Below are 26,476 nucleotides of genomic sequence, written 5' to 3'. Positions count from 1 at the left end.
CTACCATCCGGTGGAACTGCCGCCAATCATCACAAAAAGCGTGAAACGGCCGCTAATGGCACATATCAAAAACTCCAATCCTACCACCCTGGTTACTCACCAGTAGTCTCACTGACAGAACCGCTCTACAACTCCAACTCTACCATCTAAATACAGCCCTGTGCAACTGGGTGTTGAACTACGGAACCAACCCGCTTCAGAAATTCAGAATATACAACTGCTCCTCATTTTTGTTCCTGCATGCGATCAACAGCAACAATTGTTTCGTTCCATTTTACAACAGTTCACTGGGTTGACATTAAACAATCCTGAATCTTGAACCTTGGGGGAAATACCACGACCAACCACATTATCCATACACCCTCCTGATTTTATAAACCCCTGCAATGTTACCCCGATTCTCCTGTGGAATAAAGATCCAGCTCGGCCAACCACTCCCTATAACTCTGCACTCTAGTCCAGGTATCATCGTAACCAAACTAGTCTGCGCCCTAATAATGGCTTTCCTACGGTAGTATGAAAAGAAAACACGTATTTTTCGATGGCAACACGAGTTAATCTGCAGATGCTGGAAATAAATAAAAACACAAAATGCTGGCAGAACTCAGCATCTATGGGAGGAGGTAGTGACGACGTTTCGGGCCGAAACCCTTCATCAACCCTCATCAATGTATATAACTATAATATAATGTCCGTAATCGAGAACTCAATGCCCTAACTGATGAAGGCCGGCATGACTAATGCCTTCTTTTTCACCCTGTATACTGCCCATCCACTTTCAGTGAACTGTACACCTGTACTCCCAGATCTCTCTCTCCGACAGCACTCCATGACCTCCCATTCACTGTACCAGTCCCACCCTGGTTTGACTTCCAAAAATCACCACCTCTCACTTGTCCAAGTCAAAACCATTTGCCGTTTCTCAGCCTATCCCTATAACTGACTCAAGGGCTACTTGAAATTATTTGTAAACTGTTGCAATATGAAAAAAAAAGACTCGCAAGTTTATAATCAAACTTGCTAACGGTGCCAGGTACATTCATGCCAAATCAATGGCATGAATAATGAAATACAGAGGTCCCAATACTGACACGCATATCCCACTCGTCACAGGCCTCCATTCGATAAATCCAATTTCAGTCATCACCCTCTGCTTCCTGTCATTGAACCCGGCGTGAATCCACCTCGCAAGCTCCCCGCGAATCCCACGTGACCCAACCTTCCACGTGAGCTGCCACGCAGGATCTTATAAGAGGCTTCACCAAAGTCCGCTTAGACAAAATCTCTGCCCTACGTCATCTATCTCCATCGTTACCTTTTCGGACATCTCCAAAATATTTGAGAAGTATGATGTCCCACTGGGAATTGCAGTCTGTATTTTCCCCATAACCACTGACTAACCACCCGAGACCTCAGCTTCACTGCAGATTGAGGAAATCCCAACCCGAGCTGTAGAATTACCAGCCCGGATTGAAGTCCATATACTGTGAGTTGCATGTTCCCTACATTATAACGCGGTCGCAGTTGCTTTGTTGCCGGCGATTTGCCGTTGTGTTCCTGCCATTTTTGATTCACAAACTAAGGTGGGAGGGGATCCTAAGGACCCTCTGCCTGCTCTGTTGTTCAGACTGGTTAATCAGGCTGTAGATTGTGAGAGGACACGGATACACTTCAGCTTGTCTCCAGCGGCTAAACTATCTTTGATCACTGTCTTCTTGCACTGTGGCATGTTGCCCAGCACAGTTGGCTGCGATTTTTCCCGCAGGGTAACAGAAACACAATGTAAAATTATAAAATAGAAAATGCTGGGAACTCAGAGCCTAGCTTCAGAGTTTGGTAAATTGATCGGAAAGATCCTGAGAGGCAGGATTTATGGACATTTGGATAAGAATAATATGGTAAGGAATAGTCGGCATGGGTTATCAAAGGCAGGTCGTGCCTTACGAACCTGATTAAATTTTTTAAGGATGTGACTAAACACATTGATGAAGGAAGAGCAGTAGATGTAGTGTGCATGCATTTCAGCAAGGCATTTGATAAGGTACCCCATGCAAGGCTTATTAAGAAAGTAAGGAGGCATGGGATCCAATGGGAAATTGCTTTTTGGATCCAGAACTGGCTTGCCAATAGAAGGCAAAGAGTGGTTGTAGATGGGTCACATTCTGCATGGAGGACGGTGACCAGTGCTGTGCTTCAAGGATCTGTTCTGGCACCACTTCTCTACGTAATTGTTATAAATGACCTGGATGAGGAAGTGAAGGGGTGGGTTAGTAAATTTGCTGATGACACAAAGTTTGGTGTGTTGTGGATAGTGTGGAAGGCTTTCAGAGGTTACAACGGGACATTGATAGGATTCAAAACTGGGCTGAGTAGTGACAGATGGAGTTCATCCAAGATAATTGTGAGGTGGTTCACATTGTTAGGTCAAATATAATGGAAGAATATAGTATTAATGGCAAGACTCTTGGCAGTGTGGTGGATCAGAGGGATCTTCGGATCCGAGTGAATAGGACACTCAAAATTGCTGTGCAGGTTGACTCTGTGGTTCAGAAGACATGTGGTGCGTTGACCTTCATCAATCGTGGGATTGAGTTCAAGACCCAAGAGGTAATGTTACAGCTATAAAGGATCCTACTGAACTGTGCTCACTTCTGGTCGCCTCACTGCAGGAAAGATGAGGGAAAACATAGAAAGGGTGCAAAAGAGACCTACAAGGATTTTTCTGGATTGGGAGCAATCCTTAGGTTGGGTGAACTTGGTCTTGTGTTCTTGAAATGGAGGATGAGAGGTGACCTGAGAGAGGTGTATTAGATGATGAGAAGGATTGATCGTGTGGATTGTCAGAGCTTTTTTCTCAGGGCACAGCTTTAAAATGCTTGGAAGTAGGTACAGAGGTGATGTCAGGGCTCAGTTTCTATTACGCAGACAGTGGTGAGTGCGAGGAATGGGCTGCCGGCGGCGGTGGTGGAGGCGGATACAGTACGGTCTTTTTAAGAGACTTTTGGATAGTAATGTGAAGCTTAGAAGAATAGATGGCTGATGGGTAACCCTAGGAAGTCTCTAAAGTAAGTTCATGTTTGGGACAGCACTGTAGGCCGAAGGGTCTGTGCACTTTGCTCTAGGTTCTCTATGTTTCTATGCTTCTGTGTTCTCAGTTCATTCCATACAGTCAATACTCACAGCATCCTTTCCTCCCACTATCACTCTGTTGCATTTACTCCCGAGGCCACTCTCCCTGCCCTGAGCGGCGGTGACCACAGAGCGATAAAAATGTGGAACTCTTCTTGCAGCTCTGGTGGGCCGTTACCCTGGAAACGGAGGAAGTGGCTCACGAAAAATAACCGAAAAGGGAATTAACAAACTCAACATCGTATGCTGTGAGTTTAGTTATGACAAAGTTTAACACTGCAGCCATTTTGAAAGGAAGAAACTAAAAATTGTGAAGTCCGCCTTTAATGTGCTGCATTCAATTAATCGTCTAGTAGCTCTGGCTAACAAAAATGATCAATACTTAGTGATCAATAATATATTAACCACTGCCGTGAATATACCCAGTAACAGCCTCAATCACCATCTGTTGCAACAAACTCCACATATCGACGAATAAATGGGAACATAAATCATTGTTGCTCTGGATCTCATGCAGGAACAAAAATCACAAAGAAATAAATATCAGCATTATATAAAAACATCTCAGAGCTTAAAACATTGGTGATATGTCCATAAACTGACGTTAAGCACAGGAGTATCTATACATATGGTGAATGCCAGGAAATGTTAAACTGGTGGTAATAAGGGTGTGGTGGGGTGAGTTTGTGGGTTGAGGTGTACCCGGCCTTGATCCCTTCTCTCTCTATGTCATCTCATTGATATGTGATGGACCCCACCACTGTTGTGTCTCTGGCGAACTTGACAATGTGATTCCCCGGACGTTTGGCCGTGCGGTCATGTGTGAACAGGGTGTACAGCAATGGGCTCAGCACACAGCCCGTGTTGAGGATGACTGGGAGTGAGGAGCAGTTGTACATCCTGACTTTCTGAAGCCGGTTGTTTCAGTAGTCCAACACCCAGTTAAACAGAGCTGTATTTGCATGGTACTGCAAATCTGTATTTTTATTGATGCATTGCTGCACGCTAAAGTGTTCGGTGGGGGTCCCAGATGTTTTCTTTTTTGGTGGGGGAGGTTGTTGCTTTGGTTATTCGCAGACACAAGAATATAATGGAATTTTTAACCACTTAATTGAACAAAGATGGACACTTAACGATAATCACCACCATGTATTGTGTGATGTCCTTTGTAAATATCCTACAGTTGACATTTGAAACAGAAAGGCCGCATCCAACGATGTGTTTTGATTTTGGAACAGCTTCTGCACGGTTGGAAGTTCTGTAGAGATGAAACTGCCGACAGGTTTACTGGAGGCACCTCAAGACAGGGTTAAAACTGCCATTGGAATTTCAGCTTCCACATTACAAAATGGCTGAGAGCTCAGTATTCATCTTTGTCATAACGAAACTCAAAGTATGTGAAGTTGTTCCTTATTTCCTATTTTTAGTTAGTTCTGCTCAGCCACTTCCTCCATCACCAGGGTAACAGCCCAGCAGATCTACCGAGTGTTGAAAATTGTTATCGCTCTCTGGTCACTGCCCCTCAGTGGCCTCAGGAACCGGTGTGGAGGCCCGGATGTGTTGAGCATTCACTGTATGGAATATTTGATGTTTATGTTGCAATGAAGAGATAACTAATGAATGTAGGGATTGCATTTATGTAAATCTGTTTACGATGTCACAAAGAGCGGTCAACAGGGATCACCCCCTCCACAATTCCCTTGTTCATTCATCCTTCCTCACGAATCTTCCTCCAGATACTTATCCCTGCAGACGTCCTAAGTGCTACACCTACTCGTACACCTCCTCCCTCACCTCCATTCAGACAGAAAACAGTCCTTCCAGGTGAGGCAACACTTCACCTGCGAATCCGCTGGGGTCATCTACTGTGTCCGGTGCTCTCGAAGCGGCCTCTTTCACAGTGGTGAGACCCGCAATAAATTGGGAGGTCGTTTTGTCGAGCATCTCTGTATCATCTGCCACAAGGGGTACTTTGCAGTGGCCAAAATTGTTAATTCTTATTCCCATTCCGACTATTGATCTATGGCCTCCTCTTGTGCCAAGATGAAACCGGCCTCAGGGTGGAGGAACAACACTTTGTATTCCATCTGGGTACCCTCCAACCTGATTGTATGAATATTGAATTCTCCTTCCAGTAAACAAATTCCGACCCCCACCCACTTCTCTATTCCCCACTCTGAATTTCCATTTCTGCTGACCAGCCTGTTAATTCCCCTGGGTCCCCTCCTTCACTTTCTCCTCTTGACCACTCTCAGATTCTTTATTCTCCAGCCCTTAAACTGCCCATCACTTGACTTCAACAATCACCTTCCACCGCCCCCCCCCCCTTTCTCCATCCCGACCTTTTTATTGAGATCACTTCCCCTCCTCCTCAGGAATGAAAAAGGCTGGTGGTACGAAATGTCGACTGTTTACTCTTTTCCGTACACACTGCCTGTTGTGCTGAGATCCACCAGCATTTTGTGTGTGTTGCTTTGGATTCAACGTTCATACCAAGGGGCTGAACATACCAGTCGGTATATGAGGTGTTGCTCCTCCAGCCTGTTTGGGCTCATCATGGCGATAGAAGAGGCCATGTATGGACATGTCCGAATGGGAATGTGTAGCAGAGTTGAAGAGAGTGGGAACCGGGAGGTCCTGTCTCGAAGAAGCGGTCCCCAATCTGCGTCGGGTCTCGCCGATGTGGAGGAGGCCGCACCGGGAGCACCGGGTGCAATAGATGACTCCAACAGACTCACCAGTGAATTTTTGCCTCACCTGGAAGGACTGTTTGGGGCCCTGAATGGAGGTAAGAGAGGAGTTGTATGGGCAGGTGTAGCACGAATGCTTGCAAGGATAAGTACTAGGGGGGAGATCTGTGGGGAGGGATGTGTGGACCAGGCAGTCGCGGAGGGAACGATCCCTGCGAAAAGCAGAGAGGAGTAGGGAGGGATAGATGTGCTTAGTGGTGGGGTCCTGTTGAAAGTGGCGAATGTTGAGGAGGATAATATACTGGATCCGGAGGCTGGTGGGGTGGTAGGTCAGGAAAGGGGAACTCGGTCCCTGTTGTGGTGAAGGGAGGATGGGGTGAGGGTCGAAGTGCGGGAAATGGAGGTGATGCGGGTGAGAGCATCATTGATGACGGCAGAAGGAAACCACGATTCTTAAATAAAGAGGACATTTGAGATATCCTGGAACGGAATGCCTCATCCTGGGAGCAGAGGCAGCGGAAACTGAGGAGCTGGGAATAGGGAATAACATTTTTGCATGTGGCTCCATCCCAGTTTCACACTGCCTCCTCCTCTAGCTGCCTATCACCTCTCTCATCGTTCTGCCTTCTTCTACAACAAATAGTGCTTTACCTTCATTACCTTTCCTGCCCAACGTTGACTGCTCGTTTCCACGGCTGCTGCCCAACCTGCTGAGTTCCTTCAGCGTGTTGTGCGTGTTTCTTTGACCCCAGCACCTGCAGAGTGTTTGGTGTAAAATCCCGCTCCCCATACTAACACGGATTATACAGACCAAAGAACAAACTGCCGGAGGAACTCAGTGGGTCGGGTAGCATCTGTGCAGGGAAATGGACCGTCAACATTTCGTGCCGAGATCATCCCTCTGGACTCAGGATGGACGGGAAATAGTCAGAGAAAGGAGGTGAGGGGTGGGGACGGTGCGGGAACTGGGGAGTGAGAAGTGGATCCAGGTGAGGGGGAGGTGGGAAGGTGGAAATAGTGACAGAGATGCGAGGAGACCGAACGGGATCGAGGATTGGATAGAAAGACGTGGCTGGGATGGGAGAGCAGCCGCCATCTTGCTGACGGTTTTGGTGCTGCTGTTTCTCACTTGATGTTTCCGTGTTCCTGTCCAGTGAGGCTCCGGAGGAATGTGAGTAGAAATTAGTGTTTATAAACATAGAAGCGACTTCAATGAAACCTGCACAAATCGGCTGGGAATTGTGGATCGGACCGGGATATGAATCGAACCTGTAACTCTGAGAACCGGGTGGTGGAGAGATGGGGATGGGAAGATACGGCAGGATAAATCAAAAATGCAATTGGTGTAAAATGCGGCAGTTAGGTTGGACAGCGTGTGAGGCGAGGAGCTGAATCACCGGTTCAGGTGGGAGACCCTCCACCCGTCACGTGATCCAGGTTCTCGAACGCAGATCTGCAGCATCTCAGGTTTTCGCTTCCGAGGCCCCGCCCCCGCTCTCACAGAGTCCGGATGGGCGGGGTTTTCGTTCAGTTCTCTGTTGAAGCGGATCGTCTGCTGGGTGCGAGTGGTCCGATCGCACTCTCCGGGACAAATTGATCACGTTCTCATCGGTCAGTATTGAGGCCGGTCACTAGGGGTGAACGCGACCGACAATTTCCCATCGGTGAGTACTGAAGCCGATCCCGGGGGAGGGGAACCTCATGTTGGGCAGAGAGTCCCGTCAACTTCCTCGAACTGGCGGCCTCGTCCCGCTTCCTGGACACAACCTGTCGTGGTCGGTCCGGGTTATGGGACCTTCACACCGAACCGCCTGAGATGAGCCGCCGCTCAGCCCCCGGTGTTCTGGTCCCAGGAGCGGGATGAGGTGGTGATGCCGAGACTGAACCCATCCATTAAGATGTACCTGGGGAACTTTACCTCCATCAGCCGGCCCGGTATCGGATCCAAACTTCACCTTGATCGACGACTGGGGTCGATAATTGTTTTACATATTTCCAGCACACTGGAAGCGGCCGTTCGGCCTGTTGTGTTCTTGCAGACAGAGAGGGTTAAACAGAGTTATCGCACCCTCGGGACACTGCTCCACGTGTATGAGAAATTATTCTTTCCCCCGTTCAGACAGGACAGTGAGATCCAGATCTCTCACGTCCTCCCGGGGGGCTGGAAAGTTTATTTCCATCTTCTTTCCATTGCTACGACTTTTCAAAACGCTGACAGCGTTTCCCGATATCTGGCCCTATTAATGCGAGAATTAAGTTTTTTTCTCATTTGTCTGAGTTTCTCTGAAATGTGTACACTCCCATTTGTGGAGTGTAGTGCAGTGCAGTTAGATATGTGGTGCAAGGTCACATCGATTTAGACTGTGAGGTCAGGAGTCCACTCATCACGCTGTTCGCTTCTAACAGCAGAATGGACACCGTCCTTGAGCCCGGTGGAATGTTTCTGTTTTATTTTCTCTTCGCCCCTATGGGGCATTAGAAATGAGAAAGGATTATAGGGATCTTTGATTATGGTGTTTGCTTTACTGTGGTAGTGAGAAGTGTAGACAGACTCCATGAAGGGGAGGTTGGTTTCTATGATGTGCTCAACTGAGTCCACAGTTCTCCGCTATTTCATTCAGCTAAAGGAAGGGCAGTAGCCGTATGAAGATGTGAAGTATCGGGATGGGATACTTTCTGCGGTGCATTGATAAAGTTTGTAGAGTAGAAAAGGGCATATACCAAAGTTCTTATTGTTTGCTCTGGTTTTGTTATATTAGAATCTGTTATCCACTAGCGCGTACTGTTATTTAAGGGTCTGTGTATTGCGGGAGGAACATCAGAGATCGCCCTTCATCCCATTCTCCCATCTGACTCCATTTGCTCATCCCCTGCCGATCTGGGTCAACCTCTGTCCAGCATCTGTCCCACCACCTCAATGAGAAATATTAACCATCTTGTTCAACCTCTGTACGGCCTGTATCCCACCACCTCAAAGATATATATCAACCATCTTGTACAACCTCTGTCCGGCCTGTATCCCACCACCTTAATGATATATATCAACCATCTTGTTCTATCTCTCTCCAGCCTGTATCCCACCACATCAATGAGAAATATCAACCATCTTGTTCAACTTCTGTCCAGTCTGTATCCCACCACCTCAATGATATACATCAACCATCTTGTTCAGCCATGGTACAGCCTGTACCCCACCATCTCAATGAGAAATAACAACCATCTTGTTCAACCTCTGCCTGAACTTTATCCCATCAACTCACTGATATATATCAATCATCTTGTTCAACCTCTGTCCAGTCTGTATCTCATCTATGATTATTCATCAACAATCTTTCTCCTACCGTTGTCTTCATTGTGAAGTATTTTGCCTTACTGTGCTATTTCTGAAATCTTTTGTTGTTACCAGGAAATACCAGAGAATTTGTTGAATGCAGCACAAGGAATGGTAAAGGCAGCCATTACAATCTCAGCTTAAACTTTACGAAATGGAAAAGGTGGGAATATGGTGTTGAAATAAATATAAGCCATGGTTGAATGGTGGAGCAGACTCGATGGACCGAATTCCCTAATTCTGTTCCTCGGCCTTGTGTCTTTCCATGACTGGATGATGGCTCTTTCCATATCAGGTTTTATTACGTGTGAGGGACAATTACAGATTTGTTCACTGAGGGATGTCCCTGTGGGTGTTGTAGAGACCGGTGCTTGGAGCCCAGTTGTACCCAAATTGAGTCAACTATTTGATTGAGGAACCAAATTCAACATTCCCAAGAGCAAACACGAAGTAATCTGCAGATGTTGGAAATTCAAACAATACACACAAAATGCTGGTGGAACACAGCAGGCCAGGTAACATCTATAAGGAGAAGCACTGTCGACGTTTCGGGCCGAGAACCTTCATCAAGACTTTTTGAAAGGAGGGATACTAATAGATTTGAAAGTAGTGAGGGGAGGCAGGAATGCGAAATGATAGAAGGCCGGAGGGGATGGGATGAAGCCAAGAGCTGGAAAGGTGATTGGCGAAAGTGATACAGAGCTGGTAAAGGGAAAGTATCATGGGACGGGAGGGCTCAGGAGAAATAAAGGGGGAGGGGGAGTACCAGAAGGAGATGGGGATCAGGCAGGGCGATGTGCAGAGAGAGAAAAAAAGAACAAACAACTAAGTATGTCAGTGATGTGGTAAGAAGGGGAGGAGGGGCATTAACGGAAGTTAGAGAAATCAATGTTCATGCCATCAGGTTGGAGGCTACCCAGCCGGTATATAAGGTGTTGTTCCTCCAACCTGAGTGTGGATTCATCTGTACAGTAGAGGAGGGCCATAGACAGATATATCAGAATGGGAATGGGATATGGAATTAAAATGTGCAGCCATTGGGAGGAGCCGGAGTCGGGATCACTCTCTGCGGGCCGAAGATATCACTTTCCCATCGGTGAGTATTGAGACCGATCCCGAGCGGGGAGATCTGATGTTGGCCATGAGCCCCGATCTGAGGGCCAATTACTCATTTAGTACCCAGTTATATGGGCTCGTCAAAGATGAGTCGACATCACTTAATCTGCATTGAATGATCCAAACCAAGAGCCCAGGCTGTCTATTTCCGCAGAATTTAAATGGTACTCCCGCCAACAGGTCACGTGAGGCTGTGTGCCGCAAGCTCCTCGCATTTGTCCTTGTGCTTTATGGCTGTTGTGCCTTCTCCCGGACTGGGGTGGCTGAGAAAAGAGAACGTCCCAGATTGTGGGGATCTTTGATTTCACTGCCTGCTTTACCGAGGGACTGGGAAGTCTGGGGGGCGGGGGGTGGAGAATGGTTTCTGTGATATGCTGATCTGTATCTAAAAGTCTCTGCAGTTCCTCACAGTCACGGGCAGATGAGTTACCATGCAAAGTCGTGATGTATCTGGATGGGGAATTTTCTATGGTGTGTTGATATAAAAATTGTTCAGCGTCAAAGTATATCTGACAAAGTTCTTATTGTTTGCTCTAACTTTGTCATTTTAGAATCTTTTATGCAGTAGTATATACCATTAATTCAGTACCTGTGTGTTGCTGGAGGACCATCAGTGATCGCCCTTGATTCCTTCACCCACCTGGTTCCATCTGCTCATTCCTGCCCATCTTGTTCAACCTCTGTCCAGTCTCCTAACCTACACCCCGCCCGCATCAGTGATATGCATCAAACATCTGGGTCAACTTCTGTCCACCCTGTATCCCACACCTCAATGTAATACATTAGCAATCTTTCCTCCAACCCTTGTCTTAATTTTGAAGTGTTCTTTTGCACCTTTGGCCTCAATGAGTATTTCCAGAGTCGGTTATTGTTAGCTGGAATGCCGGAGGGCCTTCGGGTACCAGTCCTGTTGTGCATTGGTATGGAGGTGCTGGTATTTGAACTGTGACTGGCTGACACACTGCGGCATTTTACTGGCAGCAAAGAGTACTGGGAGAGTTGGTGCTTGGGCTATAATCCCGTGATCAGCATTCCAGGCAAATGGAGCTGTTGATGATTTAGCTTTGACGTTGGATTGTGCTTCTACAAATGGGGCTGGATGATCGTCCTTCTGCAATAAAGCAGAAATTTCGAGCAGCTGGACTTTGGTTGTGGGGAAATCCGGGATTGTCAGATGGGAGGGGGGTTCGATGTGTGAGACTCTCAGGGTTGTTAAATGACAGGTTCAGCTGTTTGATCCTGTGAGGTTGCGAACTGGATATCACAGTTTTTGATCTTGGTAAAAAAGGACCCGGGGATCGAGCTGCTTGGGCTTATGAGGTGTTGAGAGAGTATTCCTGGTCTGGGATCAGATTTTTTTTTCTGTAGTTCCTTTGGAAGCAAAGACTGCTGCTGAGGAAATGATGGGTTCCCAGTCCATCCTCACAGGGAGAGGCAAGGAGTGAATGTGCTGATCCGTGTTTACAACAATAGAAATAGACTCGTGAGTTTTGGTGTTCAAACTGTGTTTGGAAATCCCCCCCCTCACTGTCACCTGTCTGTCCTCGGTGGAAATCAGGCAGAATTTTGCGTTGCTGGAGATCTTAACTAAAAACTGTAAATGTTTGAAGTCATTCTGATGAAACGTTATTACCTGAATGGTAAAGTTTGTTCCTCTCCCCACAGTTGTTCCTTACCTGCTGAGCGTTTCAGGTAATTCCAGCTTCTTTTTATTACATTCATTCTGGACTGGTTTATATTTTCCGAAATGGACCTGATTTAACCTGGGAATGGAAATGACTCGTTCTGTGATAGGAGAACAGTAAAGAAAGCACAACTTTTCCCTGTCAATTATCCTCGTACCAATTTGTCTGTTATTCCAGGAAATGTGTTCAGTGCAGTTACTGCTAAGAAGGTTTACAAGAATAATCTCAGGAATGATCAGCTTTAAGTATGAGGAGCATTTGATGTTTCTGGACCTGTACTCTGTACTCAGAGGGTCGATGCTGGTGGCCAGGGTGAGGGTAGTTAAGTAAACCTACCGAATGCTGAAAAGCCTGGATACAGTGGACATGGAGAGGATGTTTCCATTAGTCGGAGTGTCTGTAATCTTACAGCACAACCTCAGAATAAAAATCCTTCCCTTTAAAACTGAGATGAGAAAACATATGTCCAAAAGATGTCTTAAATGTAGAATTTGTTGCCGCAGAGGTAGGGTGAGGCTGCCTTTGAGTGTATTTATAACATAGATTAATATATTCATGATTGCTAAGTCACTTCAGGGTTACAGAAGGAAGGCAGGAATATGGTGTTAAAATAAATCTCAGCCATGTTTGAGCGGTGGGGCAGACCAGATGGATCGAATCAAATAATTTTGTTCCTGTGTCTTATGTCGTAACATGACTGAATGATGGCTCCTTCTTATCCCATATCACTTTGTGACGTGTGAGGGACAATAGATTGTTCACTGAGATCATTATATCTGCCTTCAAAGTTTAAATATTAGTCAGTTTTGTTCTTAGTAACATTTAGTAGAAATGTTTGGTTCTCCTTTTTATTGCTAATGTACTTCATTATCTTTCATGTTAAAGTCAGACCTGAGGTGAGAGGTTTAATGGAAGGAAAACCCCAACTGGAAGCAAACCACAGATGAAGACGAGGGAACAGTAACAAGTGAACCAGCCCGAGGATTGAGAGCATCAACTGGAGAGGACTCATCTGAATCGGAGATTCCAGGATTCAGTCAGGAGGAGATTAGGTGAGTCTCATTTACTCAAACACTTTAGACATTTCATACCTGTACAAAGGAAGGTAGGAACTAGTTGGAGTGAGACTGAATGTGCCCAGAAGTAACAGTTATACCTCTGTCAGACCCAGTTCCAATCACTTCAGGTCTGGTAATAAGCTGCGAGCAGCACAGCCGTTTAAAACCAGTCCCTCTCACTCACAGTGTTTACTCAGATCAAGTTCTTGCATCTCCTGAAGTAGCTTTTGGTCAGGTCTGAGTGCAGAGAGGGAAAGAGAGGGGAGTGTTTATACTGACTGCCTTTCAAAAAGAGTAATTATTTGAACTTGCTGCAAACTCTCTACCCATACCCTATACTTTCTCAGCTAAGTTATTGACATAGATGACGAGTAGCAATGGGCAGAACGCCAGGAAATGACACTAAGCTCGGGACTCGAGTTCGAGAAACAGCCTCTCACCCTCTGTTTGCAGACCCTGGGGCTCTGTAACAAACTCAATTGTAATAGGAAGATTAGTCAGTGATTAAGATGATGAGAGAATTGTGGCCTCCTGAAAGGATATGCGAGCTGAGCTGCCTGATTCATTGGACCAGATCCAACCTCGGGTTGACAACGTAATTTACCCCTTGCCCATCCACCCAGGTCATGTTACTTCCGATTACTCACAGTACCCCAACCACCCTCAGTCCCACCAGTGGCCCCACAGCATTCTGACCATTCACCCCACACCGATACATAATCAGGCCCCCTTCACCAACGTCCACCCTCCCTGCTTGGGGAACCAGAGCAAACTGATCCCGCAATCCTGACTCAGTGCAAAACTAAAACCAGGGATGCAAGACTGGAGAGCCCGGAGCCTCCCGCTGTCCGGCTCGGTCCCGACCCGTTCCCACTGCAACCAGCCCTCGATTTACAAAAAACCCAGATCAACCCCTTCCTCACGTCATCTGAACAGTAAACACCCCGGTATTAGCTGCGGTTGACATCGTGCTGCGACTTACAGTAGGTCCCCTTATGTGGTTAAACTCCCCACTGTCGGAAATGGAGACCCGAACCGTATGTGGTCAAACTCCCCGCTGTCAGAAATGGAGACCGGAACCGTACGCGGTCAGACTCCCCGCTGTCAGAAATGGAGACCGGAACCGTACGTGGTCAAACTCCCCGCTGTCAGAAATGGAGACCCGAACGGTACGCGGTCAGACTCCCTGCTGTCCGAAATGGAGACCCGAACGGTACGCGGTCAAACTCCCCACTGTCAGAAATGGAGACCGGAACCGTACGCGGTCAGACTCCCTGCTGTCAGAAATGGAGACCGGAACGGTACGCGGTCAAACTCCCCGCTGTCAGAAATGGAGACCGGAACCGTACGTGGTCAGACTCCCTGCTGTCAGAAATGGAGACCCGAACGGTACGCGGTCAGACTCCCCGCTGTCAGAAATGGAGACCCGAACGGTACGCGGTCAGACTCCCTGCTGTCCGAAATGGAGACCCGAACGGTACGCGGTCAAACTCCCCACTGTCAGAAATGGAGACCGGAACCGTACGCGGTCAGACTCCCTGCTGTCAGAAATGGAGACCGGAACGGTACGCGATCAAACTCCCCGCTGTCAGAAATGGAGACCGGAACCGTACGTGGTCAGACTCCCTGCTGTCAGAAATGGAGACCGGAACCGTACGTGGTCAGACTCACCGCTGTCAGAAATGGAGACCGGAACCGTACGTGGTCAGACTCCCTGCTGTCAGAAATGGAGACCGGAACCGTACGTGGTCAGACTCCCTGCTGTCAGAAATGGAGACCGGAACCGTACGTGGTCAGACTCCGTGCTGTCAGAAATGGAGACCCGAACGGTACGCGGTCAGACTCCCTGCTGTCAGAAATGGAGACCCGAACGGTACGCGGTCAGACTCCCTGCTGTCAGAAATGGAGACCCGAACGGTACGAGGTCAGACTCCCTGCTGTCCGAAATGGAGACCCGAACGGTACGCGGTCAAACTCCCTTCTGTCCGAAATGGAGACCTGAACCGTATGCGGTCAAACTCCCCGCTGTCGGAAATGGAGACCCGAACCGTACGCGGTCAAACTCCCGGCGTGGAAATGAAATCGCTCGGTGGATTGGTTCGGAGACTTGTGAACATACGTGATTAACGACCCTGCAACTAGGGACTGAATAAATATTTAGTCTAATAATTCTAATCAGACACACTATCTCCTCGGCTTTCTCTCTCATCCCTAGCTACTTACCACATCTCCCTCACCACTCCCTCCTCCCAGTCCCTCTTCATTATGCAGCCCTCTACCCCAGCCCTTACCTCTTTCTCCCTCTCGCCCGCACTGTCTTGCCTCTCCCTCACCCCTTCCTTATCATCACCCCTCTCAATCATCCTTGGTTCCTCATCGCCTTTCACCCTCTCCCCCTTCTCTATCCCTCTGTTACACCCCTATTCGACCAGTCTCCCACTCTCTGTCACCCCTTTCCTCGCTTTCTACTCTCACCACTGTCTCTACTCCTCTAATCACAAATCGTACTCCACTCTCTTCTCTCTTCATCTCTTCACTATCTCATGCCTCTTTTAATTTCTCTCACACTCTCTCCCCTCTATCTATCTGTTTATCTTACTCTTCCATTCTCTCTCCCATACCACAATCCCTGTCCCTACCCCTTTCACCTGTCATCCCACTCCCAATCTCAGTCACCGTCTGTCTTCCCCTCTCCATGTCCTCCTCTCTCATGCACGCTGTCACCTCACTCAAACTCGTCTCTCTCACTCACTCACCTCTGCCTCTCTGTAACCTCCATTTCTAACCCTCTCCCTCGCTATCTCTCTCCCAATGTCCCACACTCTCCCCCTTGCTCTCCCAAACAATCTTCCTGCTGGCACCCGTATCCCACACTGTCTACCGCTCTCTCTCACCCTCTAAATGCACCGCTCATCCAAAGCGTTCCCCGTCTTCGCTCTCTCTCTCTCTCTCAACACACCCCTGTTCCTCTCTCCCTTCCTCCCTCTCTCCCTCCCTCTCGTCACACCCTGCGCTCTCCACCTCATCCCATACATCAACAATACTGAAATGCCAAGTACCGTTTGTAACTGGGATCTTTCTGGGTTCCAGATCCTCGGTAATGGTCTTTGTATATGAGGATCAGCAGGATCCTGGGATCCGAGTCCATAAGGCACTCAGAGCAGTTACACAGGTTGACTCTGTGGTTAAGAAGACATACAACACATTAGCTTTCATCAGTCATAAGATTCAGTTTAAAAGCCGAGTGTTAATGTTGCAGCTATATAGGACCCTGGTCAGACCCCACTTGGAGTACTGTTTTCAATTCTGGTCGCCTCACTACAAGAAGGATGTGGAAACCATAGAAATGGTGCAGAGGAGGTTTACAAGGATGTTGCCTGGATTGGAGAGCAGGCCTTATGAGAATTGTTTGAGTGAACTCAGCCTTTTCTCTTTGGAGCGACCGAGGAGGAGAGGTGACCTAATAGAGGTATACAAGATAATGAGAAGCATTGATCGAGTGGATAGTTAGCGGCTTTTTCGCAGGGCTGCAATGGCTAGCACGAGAGGGCATAGTTTTAAGGAGCTTGTAAGTAGGTACAGAGGAGATGTCAGGGGTAGTTTCTTTTACGCAATGGTGTGCGTGGAATGGGCTGTCAATGGCCTTGATGGAGGTGGAAACGATAGGGTCTTTTTAAGATACTCCAGCATGGCTAGATCCGTAGAAACAAAGAACACTACAGCACAGAAACAGGCCTTTTGGCCTTTCATGGCTGTGCCGAATCATTTTTCTGCCTAGTCCAACTGACCTGCAACTGGACAATATCCCTCCATACCCTTCTCATCCATGTACCTGTCCAAGATTTTCTTAAATGTTAAAAGTGAACCTGCATTCACCACTTAATCTGGCAGCTCATTCCACACTCCCAACAGTCTCTGTGTGAAGAAGCACCCACCCCCGCCATGTTTCCTTTAAACTTTTCCCCGTTCACCCTTTAACCATGAGCTCTGTTTTTTTTTCTTCCCTGACATCAGTGGAAAAAGCCTGTTTGCATTCCCTCTATCTATACCCATCATAATTTTATACTCCTCTATCAAATCACCCCTCATTCTCCTACGCTCCAGGGAATAAAGTCCCAAACTATTCAACCTTTCTCTGTAACTCAGTTTCTCAAGTCCCGGCAACATCCTTGTAAAAGTTTTCTGCACTCTTTCAACCTTATTAATATCTTTCCTGTAATTAGGTGACCAAAACTGCACACAATACTCCAAATTCGGCCTCACCAATGCCGTATACAACCTCACCATTACATTCCAACTCTTATAATACTTTGATTCATAAAGGCCAATGTACCAGAAGCTCTATTTACAACCTTATCTACTGGTGACACAACTTTTAGGGAATTATGAATCTATACTTCCAGATCCCTCTGTGCTACTGCACTCCTCAGTGTCCTACCATTTACCTTGTATGTTCTACCTTGGTTTGACCTTCCGAAGTGCAATACCTCACACTTGTCTGTATTAAACTCCATCTGCCATTTTTCCAGCTGGTTCAGATCCCTCTGCAAGCTTTGAAAACCTTCCTCGCTGTCCACTACACCTCCAATCTTTGTATCATCAGCAAATTTGCAGATCCAATTTGCCACATTAGCATCCAGATCATTGATATAGATGGCAAATAATAATGGACCCAGCACTGATCCCTGTGGCACACTACTAATCACAGGCCTCCATTCAGCATAGCAATCCTCCACTACCACTCTCTGGCTTCTTCCATTGAGCCAATGTCTAATCCAATTTACTACCTCTCCATGTATACCGAGCGAATGAATCTTCCTAACTAAACTCCCATGCGGGACCTTGTCAAAAGCCTGACTGAAGTCCATGTATTCAACATCCACTGCCTTCCCTTCATCCACTTTCCTGGTAACTTCCTCGAAAAAGGCTAATAGTTTGGTTAAACATGACCTACCAAGCACAAAGCCATGCTGACATTTTCTAATAAGTCCCTGTCTATCCAAATACTTGTGGACTCTATCTCCTAGTATTCCTTCCAATAATTTACCTACTACTGATGTCAAACTTACCGGCCTATAATTTCCCTGCTTACTTTTTGACCCACTTTTAAACAACGGAACTACAAAAGCTATCCTCCGGCACCTGACCCGTGGATATCGACATTATAAATATTTCACCCAGGGCCCCTGCAATTTCAACACCAGTCTCCTTTAAAGTCCGAGTGAATAACCTGTCAGGTCCAGGGGATTTATCTACTCTGATTTGCCTCAAGAAAGCAAGCACCTCCTCCTCTTCAATCTGTATGTTCCATGACCTTCCTACTTGTTTGCCTTGTTTCCATAGACTCCAATCCAGTTTCCTTAAGAAATGCAGATGCAAAAAAAAAACACATTTAATATCTCTCCCATTTCCATTGGTTCCATACATAGCCGACGACTCTGATCTTCAGGAGATCAATCTTATCCCTTACTATCCCTTTGCTCTTACCATACCTGTAGAAGCTCTTAGGATTATCCTTCACCCTGACTGCCAAAGCAACCTCATTTCTTCTTTTAACCTCCTGATTTCTTTCTTAAGTATTTTCTTCTCTTTTATACTCCTCAAGTATCTTATTTCATCCCTGTTGCCTATACATGTTATACATATATCTCCTCTTCTTTATCAGAGTTCCACTATCTCTCGAGAACCAAGGTTCCTTATAGTTACTCATTTTGCCTTTAACCCTAACAGGAACAAAAAAAATCTGCACTCTCAAAATTTCTCCTTTGAAGGTCTCCCACTTACCAATCACATCCGTGCCAGAGAACAACTTGTCCCAATCTACGCGTTTTAGATCCTTTCTCTTTTCTTCAAATTTGGCTTTTTTTCCAGTTTATAACTTCATCCCGAGGACCAGATCTATCTTTATCCATGATCAAGTTGAAAGTAATGTCGTTATGAACAATGGAAACGAAGTGCTCCCCTACACACACTTCCGTCACCTGCCCTAGATCATTTCCTAATAGGAGATCTAATATTACATCCTCCCTAGTTGGTATATCTATATATTGATTTAAAAAACTTTGCTGAACACATTTCACAAACTCTAACCCATCCAGACCTTTAACAGTCTGGAAGTCCCAATCAATGTGGGGACTCCCACACATTTTAGACATCCTCTTTCAGAGATCCTGATTTACTTCTTATGTGTTCTCTTGCTTCTTTTATGCTCCAGAAGAAACTGCCTGCCTATCCCTGATATGCAACTCCATTCATTTTGTGCTTCACCAGGGTCTCAATATCTCTTGAAATCCAAGTTTCCCTACAGTTTCTATCTTTACCATTTATTCTGACAAGCACATACCCGCTTTGTACTTTCAAGATTTCACTTTGAAGCCTCCCATTTACCAAGCACACCTTTGCCATAAAGCAGCCTGTCCCAGTCCACAGTTGCCAGATCCTGGTGTTGATTCCAGGTGTTGATCCATGCCCTGAACACATCCACCTTTCCTACGCTGCTCCTTGTATTGAAATATACAGGGCTCAGCATATTCACTGCACCATGCTCAACGTTTTCATTCCTGACTTTCTCTGAGGACTGAACAACAACTGTCTCCACAACCTGTCCACTCTCTGTTCTGTTATTCAGACTCCCATTCCCCTGCAACTTTAGTTTACCCCCACATACCCCAGCTCCCAGCATGTAGCTCTATCACCCCTTTGGCTTTCCTCTCCCAGATCAATAAAAGGACGTTCAGACCATGTAGTGGCAAAGAGGAATAAATGAGGCACTTATGAACTACATGAAATTCAATTGAACTCTTATGAAAGAAATAAAAGAAGGCATGAGGTTGCCCCAGCAGACAAGGTGAAGGAGAATCCTCATGGATTCTGCAGAAATGTTATGAGCAAAAGGATTGCAAGGGAAAAAATTATTCCTCTGGAAGATCAGAATGGTAATCCATATGAGGAGACAAAACAGATGTGGGGGAGCTTTTTCGCATCCGTATTTACACAGGAGATGGACACAGAGTCTATAGAAGTGAGGCAAAGCTGCATGAACTTCATGGACCCTGTACAGATTTCAGAGGTGGAGGCGTTTGCTGTCTTAAGGCAAATTCAGTTGCAAGATCAGTTCCTGAAGGTTGGAGAGTGGCTAATGTTATCCCACTTTTCAAGAAGGGAGGGAAGGAGAAAACGGAGAACTATCGCCCTGTTAGCCTAACGTCAGTCGTGGGGAAGAGTCCATTATTAAGGACGAAATAGTGGCACATCTAGATGGCAGAAATAGGATTAGGCCGAGCCAGCATGGATTTACCAAGGGCAAATCATGCTTGACTAATCTGTTGGAGTTTTTTGAGGGTGTAACAAGGATGTTAGACGAGGGTAAGCCAGTGGATGTTGTATACCTAGATTTTCAGAAGGCATTCGATAAGGTGCCACATAGGAGATTGGTGAGTAAAATCAGAGCTCATGGCATTGGGGGCAGGGTTTCAACATGGATAGAAAACTGGTTGGCAGATAGAAAGCAAAGGGTAGCAGTGAATTGGTGTTTCTCGGACTGGCTGGAGGTGACTAGTGGGGTACCACAGGGCTCTGTATTGGGACCACAGCTCTTTACGATTTATGCCAATGATTTAGATGAGGGCATTGAAAACTATATCAGCAAGTTTGCTGACGATACTAAACTGGCTGGCAGTGTGACATGCGAAGAGGACGTTAGGAGAATACAGGGAGACTTGGATAGGCTGAGTGAGTGGGCTGATACTTGGCAGATGTCATTCAATGTGAATAAATGTGAAGTTATCCACTTTGGAAGCAGGAACAAGGGGGCAGAGTATTGTCTGAACGGTGTAGAGTTAGGTAAGGGAGAAATGCAAAGAGACCTAGGAGTCCTAGTTCACCAGTCAATGAAGGTGAATGAGCAAGTGCAACAGGCAGTGAAGAGGGCAAATGGAATGTTGGCCTTTGTTACAAGGGGAATTGAATACAAGAACAATGATGTCCTTTTGCATTTGTACAGGGCCCTGGTGAGACCACACCTGGAATATTGTGTACAGTTTTGGTCTCCAGGTTTAAGGAAGGATATTCTGGCAGTTGAGGAAGTGCAGCGTAGATTCACTAGGTTGATTCCTGGGATGGCAGGGCTGTCTTATGCAGAGAGATTGGAGAGATTGGGCTTGTACACGCTGGAATTGAGGAGATTGAGAGGGGATCTGATTGAAACGTTTAAGCTAATTAAAGGATTTGATCGGATTGAGGCAGAAAATATGTTCCAGATGTTTGGAGAGTCCAGTACCAGAGGGCATGGATTGAGAATAAGAGGTCAGTTATTTAAAACAGAGTTGAGGAAGAGCTTCTTCTCCCAGAGAGTTGTGCAGGTGTGGAATGCACTACCTCGGAAGACGGTGGAGGCCAATTCTCTGGATGCTTTCAAGAAGGAGCTAGATAGATATCTGATGGATAGGGGAATCAAGCAATATGGGGACAAGGCAGGGACTGGGTATTGATAGTGAATGATCAGCCATGATCTCAGAATGGCGGTGCAGACTCGAGGGGCCGAATGATCTACTTCTGCACCTATTGTCTATTGTCTAAATTAGTGTGGATCAATCCCCAGGGCCTGACAAGTTGTTCCCTGTGACCGTGCGGAAGACAAGTGCAGAAATTGTCGCGGCCCAAGCACAGATATTTAAATAATCCTTAGTGACAGGTGTGCTACTGGAGGATTGGAGGACAGCCAATGTTCTTCTGCTGTTCAGGAAAGACGCTAAAAATTATCTATGAAATTGTACATTGGTGAACTTGACATCAGTAATGGGAAAGTTATAGAAATGTATATGCAGGAACCAGATAAAGGTATTTGGACAGATTTGGGCTGATTAAAGATAGACAGCATGGCTTTGTGCATGGTAGGTCATGTCTAGCCAATCTTATAGAGTCTCTCGAGGAAGTAATCGGGAATGTAGATGAAGGCAAGGCAGTGGGTGTTGTCTACATGGACGTTAGGAAGGCACTTCACAAAGTCTCATATGGGAGTTTGATCAAGAAGGTTCGGTCACTCAGCATTCAAGACGAGATAGTAAATTGGATGAGACACTGTCTTTGGGAGAAGCCCGAGTGTGGTAGCAGATGGTTGCCTCACTGATCGGTGGCCAGGGACTAGTGGTGAGCCATAGGGATCAGTGCTGGATCTGATGTTGTTTGTCATCTATATCAAGAATCTGGATAATGGTGTGTTTAACCGGATCAGTAGATTTGTAGATGACACCAAGACTAGTGGTGTAGTGGACAGTGAGAAAGACTATCATGGCTTGCAGTGCGATCTGGACCGGCTGGGAAAATGGATTAAGTAATGGAAAAAGGTATTTACTGTAGACAAGTGTGAGGTTTTGCATTTTGGTATGATCTACCAATGGAGGTCTCTCACAGTGACTGGTCAGGCACGGAGGAGTTTTGTAGAAGAAAGGGACCTGGGAATACAAGTTCTTAATTCACTGAAACTGGTATCACTGTTAGATAGTGATGGGATAAAAAAAATCAGCCCATTGGCCTTCATGAACCAAAGAACTGAAAACAATAAATGGATGTTATGTTGACTTGAAGAAGACATTGGTGAGCCCTAATTTGGAGTACTGTGTGCAGTTCTGTTCACGTATCTACATGAAAGATGTAAAAGAGGTTGAAAGAGTTTAGAGAAAATTCACAAGGATGTTGCCAGGTCGAGAAGACTTGGGTTATTAGGAATGATTGAACAGGTCAGGACTTTATTCCTTGGAATGTAGAAGAATTGTGAGAAGATTTGATGGAGGTGTACCAAAATTATGAGGGTTATACATGGGGTAAATGGAAGCTTTTTCATTTTTCAAAAATGGCTTTTCCAACTGAGATTGGGTGGAACGATAACCAGAGGCCATGGATTAAGAGTGAAAGGTGAAACATTAAGGCGAATATGAGGGGATACTTCTTTAAACATCGATCATCCAGGTGTGGAATGAGCAGACAACCTAACTGGTGCATGCGTGCTCAACTTCAAAATATAAGAGGATTGTATAGGTACCTGGATGGTAGGGGTATGGGAACAGACAGCTTAAGTAGATCATCACAAACTAGATGGAACAAAGGGCCTGTTTCTGTGTTGTACCTTTCTATGATTCTGTGACAAGAACATGAAATAATGCTATTATTCTTCTAAATCATTTTATCAGCTGTGCGGACCAACCATTCATCCGGGCAGGGAATCTTCAGAAAGCTTTAAAACTGTTGGAACTTTAAATTGACAGCAGGTAAAAGAAAATCCCAGCTGCATGTCAACAAAGTCTAATACCGGGAGAGAATTTCAGTTACTGTGGCGCCAGGAACCCATGCAGCTCAGTGGGAAATGGGGTTAATACCAACTGAGAGAGTCAAACTGAGCCACGTCACGAATTGGAGATGGCAGAAATGCCCCATTCTTATCGAGACAGGAAGGACATCAGACAGTTTGATGGTCATTCCAGATACCAGCACTGTGCCCAGTCAGGAGATGATTTCTCTGTCCAACTTGGGTTGAACCTCACTGTAACAGTGTGATGTCAGATCATACCTTGGAAACTAAAGTGATCTCATCTGAAATATTGTTCTACACCCATTGATGGATTTTGTAAATCTTTTTTCAGGTTAAAAGCGAGAAGGAATTTGTCTCCAGGAATCTCAAACACGGCACGCCAATTTTGCTGTCTCGATCTAGATATTTATAAAGTGAAGTTGACCGTCCTTCCTGCTCAGACTGTGGGGAGGCTTCAACTAGGTCATCTGACCAACTGGCACGCCCGTCATTTTACACAGGAGAAAGGCCGTTCACCTGCTCAGACAGTGGGAGTAGATTCACTCGGTCACCTCAATTGAAGTTACATCAGCAAATTCACGCTGGGCAAGAACATTTACCTGTTCTTTGTGTGAGAGGAGATTCAGTCTGTCATCCCACCTGTGGACAGAACAGTCCGTTTCCACCGGGCAGAGGCCGGTCATCTGCTGAATTTGTGGGGAGGGATTTACTCGGTCATCTCACCTAATGGCGCTCCAGCGAGTTCACACCGGGGAGCGGCCGTTCACCTGCTCGGACTGTGGGAAGGGATTTACTCGGTCTTCCAGCCTACTGAGTCATCAGAGAATTCACACTGGGGAAAAGCCGTTCATCTGTTCGGTCTGTGGGAAGGGATTCACTCACTCATCCACCCTACTGAGTCATCAGCGTGTTCACACTGGGGAGAGGCCATTCACCTGCTCGGACTGCGGAAAGAGATTCACTCAGTTATCCAACCTACAGAGTCATCAGCGAGTTCACACCGGGGAAAAGCCGTTCACCTGCTCAGAATGTGGAAAGGGATTCAGACAGATATCCCATCTAGTGATTCATCAGCGAGTTCACACTGGGGAGAAGCCATTCACCTGCTCAGAATGTGGGAAGGGATTCACTCACTCATCCCATCTACAGGGACACCAACGAATTCACACTGGGGAGAGGCCATTCACCTGCTCGGACTGTGGGAAGGGTTTCACACAGTCAGCCAGCCTTCAGACTCATCTGCGAGCTCACACTCGGGAGAAGCCGTTCACCTGCTCAGAATGTGGGAAGGGATTCACTCGTTCATCTTACCTACTGAGTCATCAGCGAGTTCACACTGGGGAGAAGCCGTTCACCTGCTCAGAGTGTGGGAAGGGATTCACTCACTCATCCCATCTACAGAGACACCAACGAATTCACACTGGGGAGAGGCCATTCACCTGCTCGGACTGTGGGAAGGGATTCACTCAGTCATCCAGCCTTCAGACTCATCTGCGAGTTCACACTGGAGAGAGACCGTTCACCTGCTCAGAATGTGGGAAGGGATTCACTCGTTCATCTTACCTACTGAGTCATCAGCGAGTTCACACTGGGGAGAGGCCGTTCACCTGCTCAGAATGTGGGAAGGGATTCACTCAGTCATCCCACCTACAGAGTCATCAACGATTTCACACTGGGGATAAGCCGTTCACCTGCTCAGAATGTGGGAAGAGATTCATTCATTCTTCCGACCTACTGAGTCATCAGCGAGTTCACACTGGAGAGAGGCCATTCAGCTGCTCGGACTGCGGGAGGAGATTCACTCAGTCATCCAACCTACAGAGTCATCAGCGAGTTCACACTGGGGAGAAGCCGTTCACCTGCTCAGAATGTGGGAAGAGATTCACTCGTTCATCCGACCTACTCTGTCATCAGCGAGTTCACACTGGGGAGAGGCCGTTCACCTGCTCAGAATGTGGGAAGAGATTCACTCGTTCATCTACCCTACTGAGTCATCAGCGAGTTCACACTGGGGAGAAGCCGTTCACCTGCTCAGTCTGTGGGAAGAGATTCACTCAGTCATCCCACCTACAGAGTCATCAGCGAGTTCACTCTGTGGATAAGCCGTTCACCTGCTCCGTCTGTGGGAAGAGATTCACTCTGTCATCCAACTTACTGGTTCATCATCGAGCTCACACTGGTGAGAAGCCGTTCACCTGCTCAGAATGTGGGAAGAGGTTCACTCTGTCATGCAACCTGCAGACACACCAGCGAGTTCACACTGGGGAGAGGCCATTCACCTGCTCAGTCTGTGGGAAAGGATTCACTCGGTTATCCCACCTACAGAGTCATCAGAGAACACACACTGGGGAGAAGCCGTTCACCTGCTCGGTCTGTGGGAAGGGATTCACTCACTCATCCACCCGACTGAGTCATCAGCGAGTTCACACTGGGGAGAAGCCGTTCATTTGCTCCGTCTGTGGAAAGAGATTCACTAAGTCATCCAACTTACTGGTTCATCATCGAGCTCACAGTGGCGAGAAGCCGTTCACTTGCTCAGAATGTGGAAAGAGATTCACTCATTCATCCGACCTACTGAGTCATCAGCGAGTTCACACTGGGGAGAGGCCGTTCAGCTGCTAAGAATGTGCAAACGGATTCATTCAGTCATCCGAACTACTGGCACAACAGTCAGGTCACACTAGGGAGTGGTCGTTGTTATGAATCCCTAGGTTTCGTTTGCTGTGGTCTGTTATTTTATGAGAGAGAGAGAGAGAGAGAGAGAGAGGGAGAGAGGGAGAGAGAGAGAGAGAGAGAGAGAGAGAGAGAGAGAGAGAGAGAGAGTGAGAGAGAGAGAGGGAGAGGGAGAGAGCGAGAGAGAGAGAGAGAGAGGGAGAGAGGGAGAGAGAGAGAGAGCGAGAGAGATAGAGAGAGGGAGAGAGGGAGAGAGAGAGAGAGAGCGAGAGAGAGAGAGAGAGGGGGGGGAGAGAGAGAGAGAGAGAGAGAGAGTCTGACTTGTAGCTTGTTTAAGTCGCTCGCAGCTTGATTAGTATTAACCGAGGACACAGACACTCAGAGCCAGACAGAAACGAAGGAGGATAAATGGAACAGTCGAAACAAAGGAGCTTGTGGCCAAGGGTCACGATTTGTGAATTTCCTATGCCCACAAGGGTGGGTTAATT

The 26,476-nt window shown here is 46.7% G+C and overlaps 1 pseudogene; it reads left to right on the top strand.

Annotated features, from left to right (window-relative positions):
* Positions 1-26,018, top strand: part of LOC132388111 (oocyte zinc finger protein XlCOF6-like) — a 36,814-nt pseudogene extending 10,796 nt beyond the window's left edge.
* Positions 26,019-26,476: the final 458 nt, after the last annotated feature.

This window comes from Hypanus sabinus, unplaced genomic scaffold, assembly GCF_030144855.1.
Source record: "Hypanus sabinus isolate sHypSab1 unplaced genomic scaffold, sHypSab1.hap1 scaffold_265, whole genome shotgun sequence".
In the NCBI taxonomy this organism is placed as follows: domain Eukaryota; kingdom Metazoa; phylum Chordata; class Chondrichthyes; order Myliobatiformes; family Dasyatidae; genus Hypanus; species Hypanus sabinus.
This window is presented reverse-complemented; position numbering and strand designations above follow the sequence as displayed.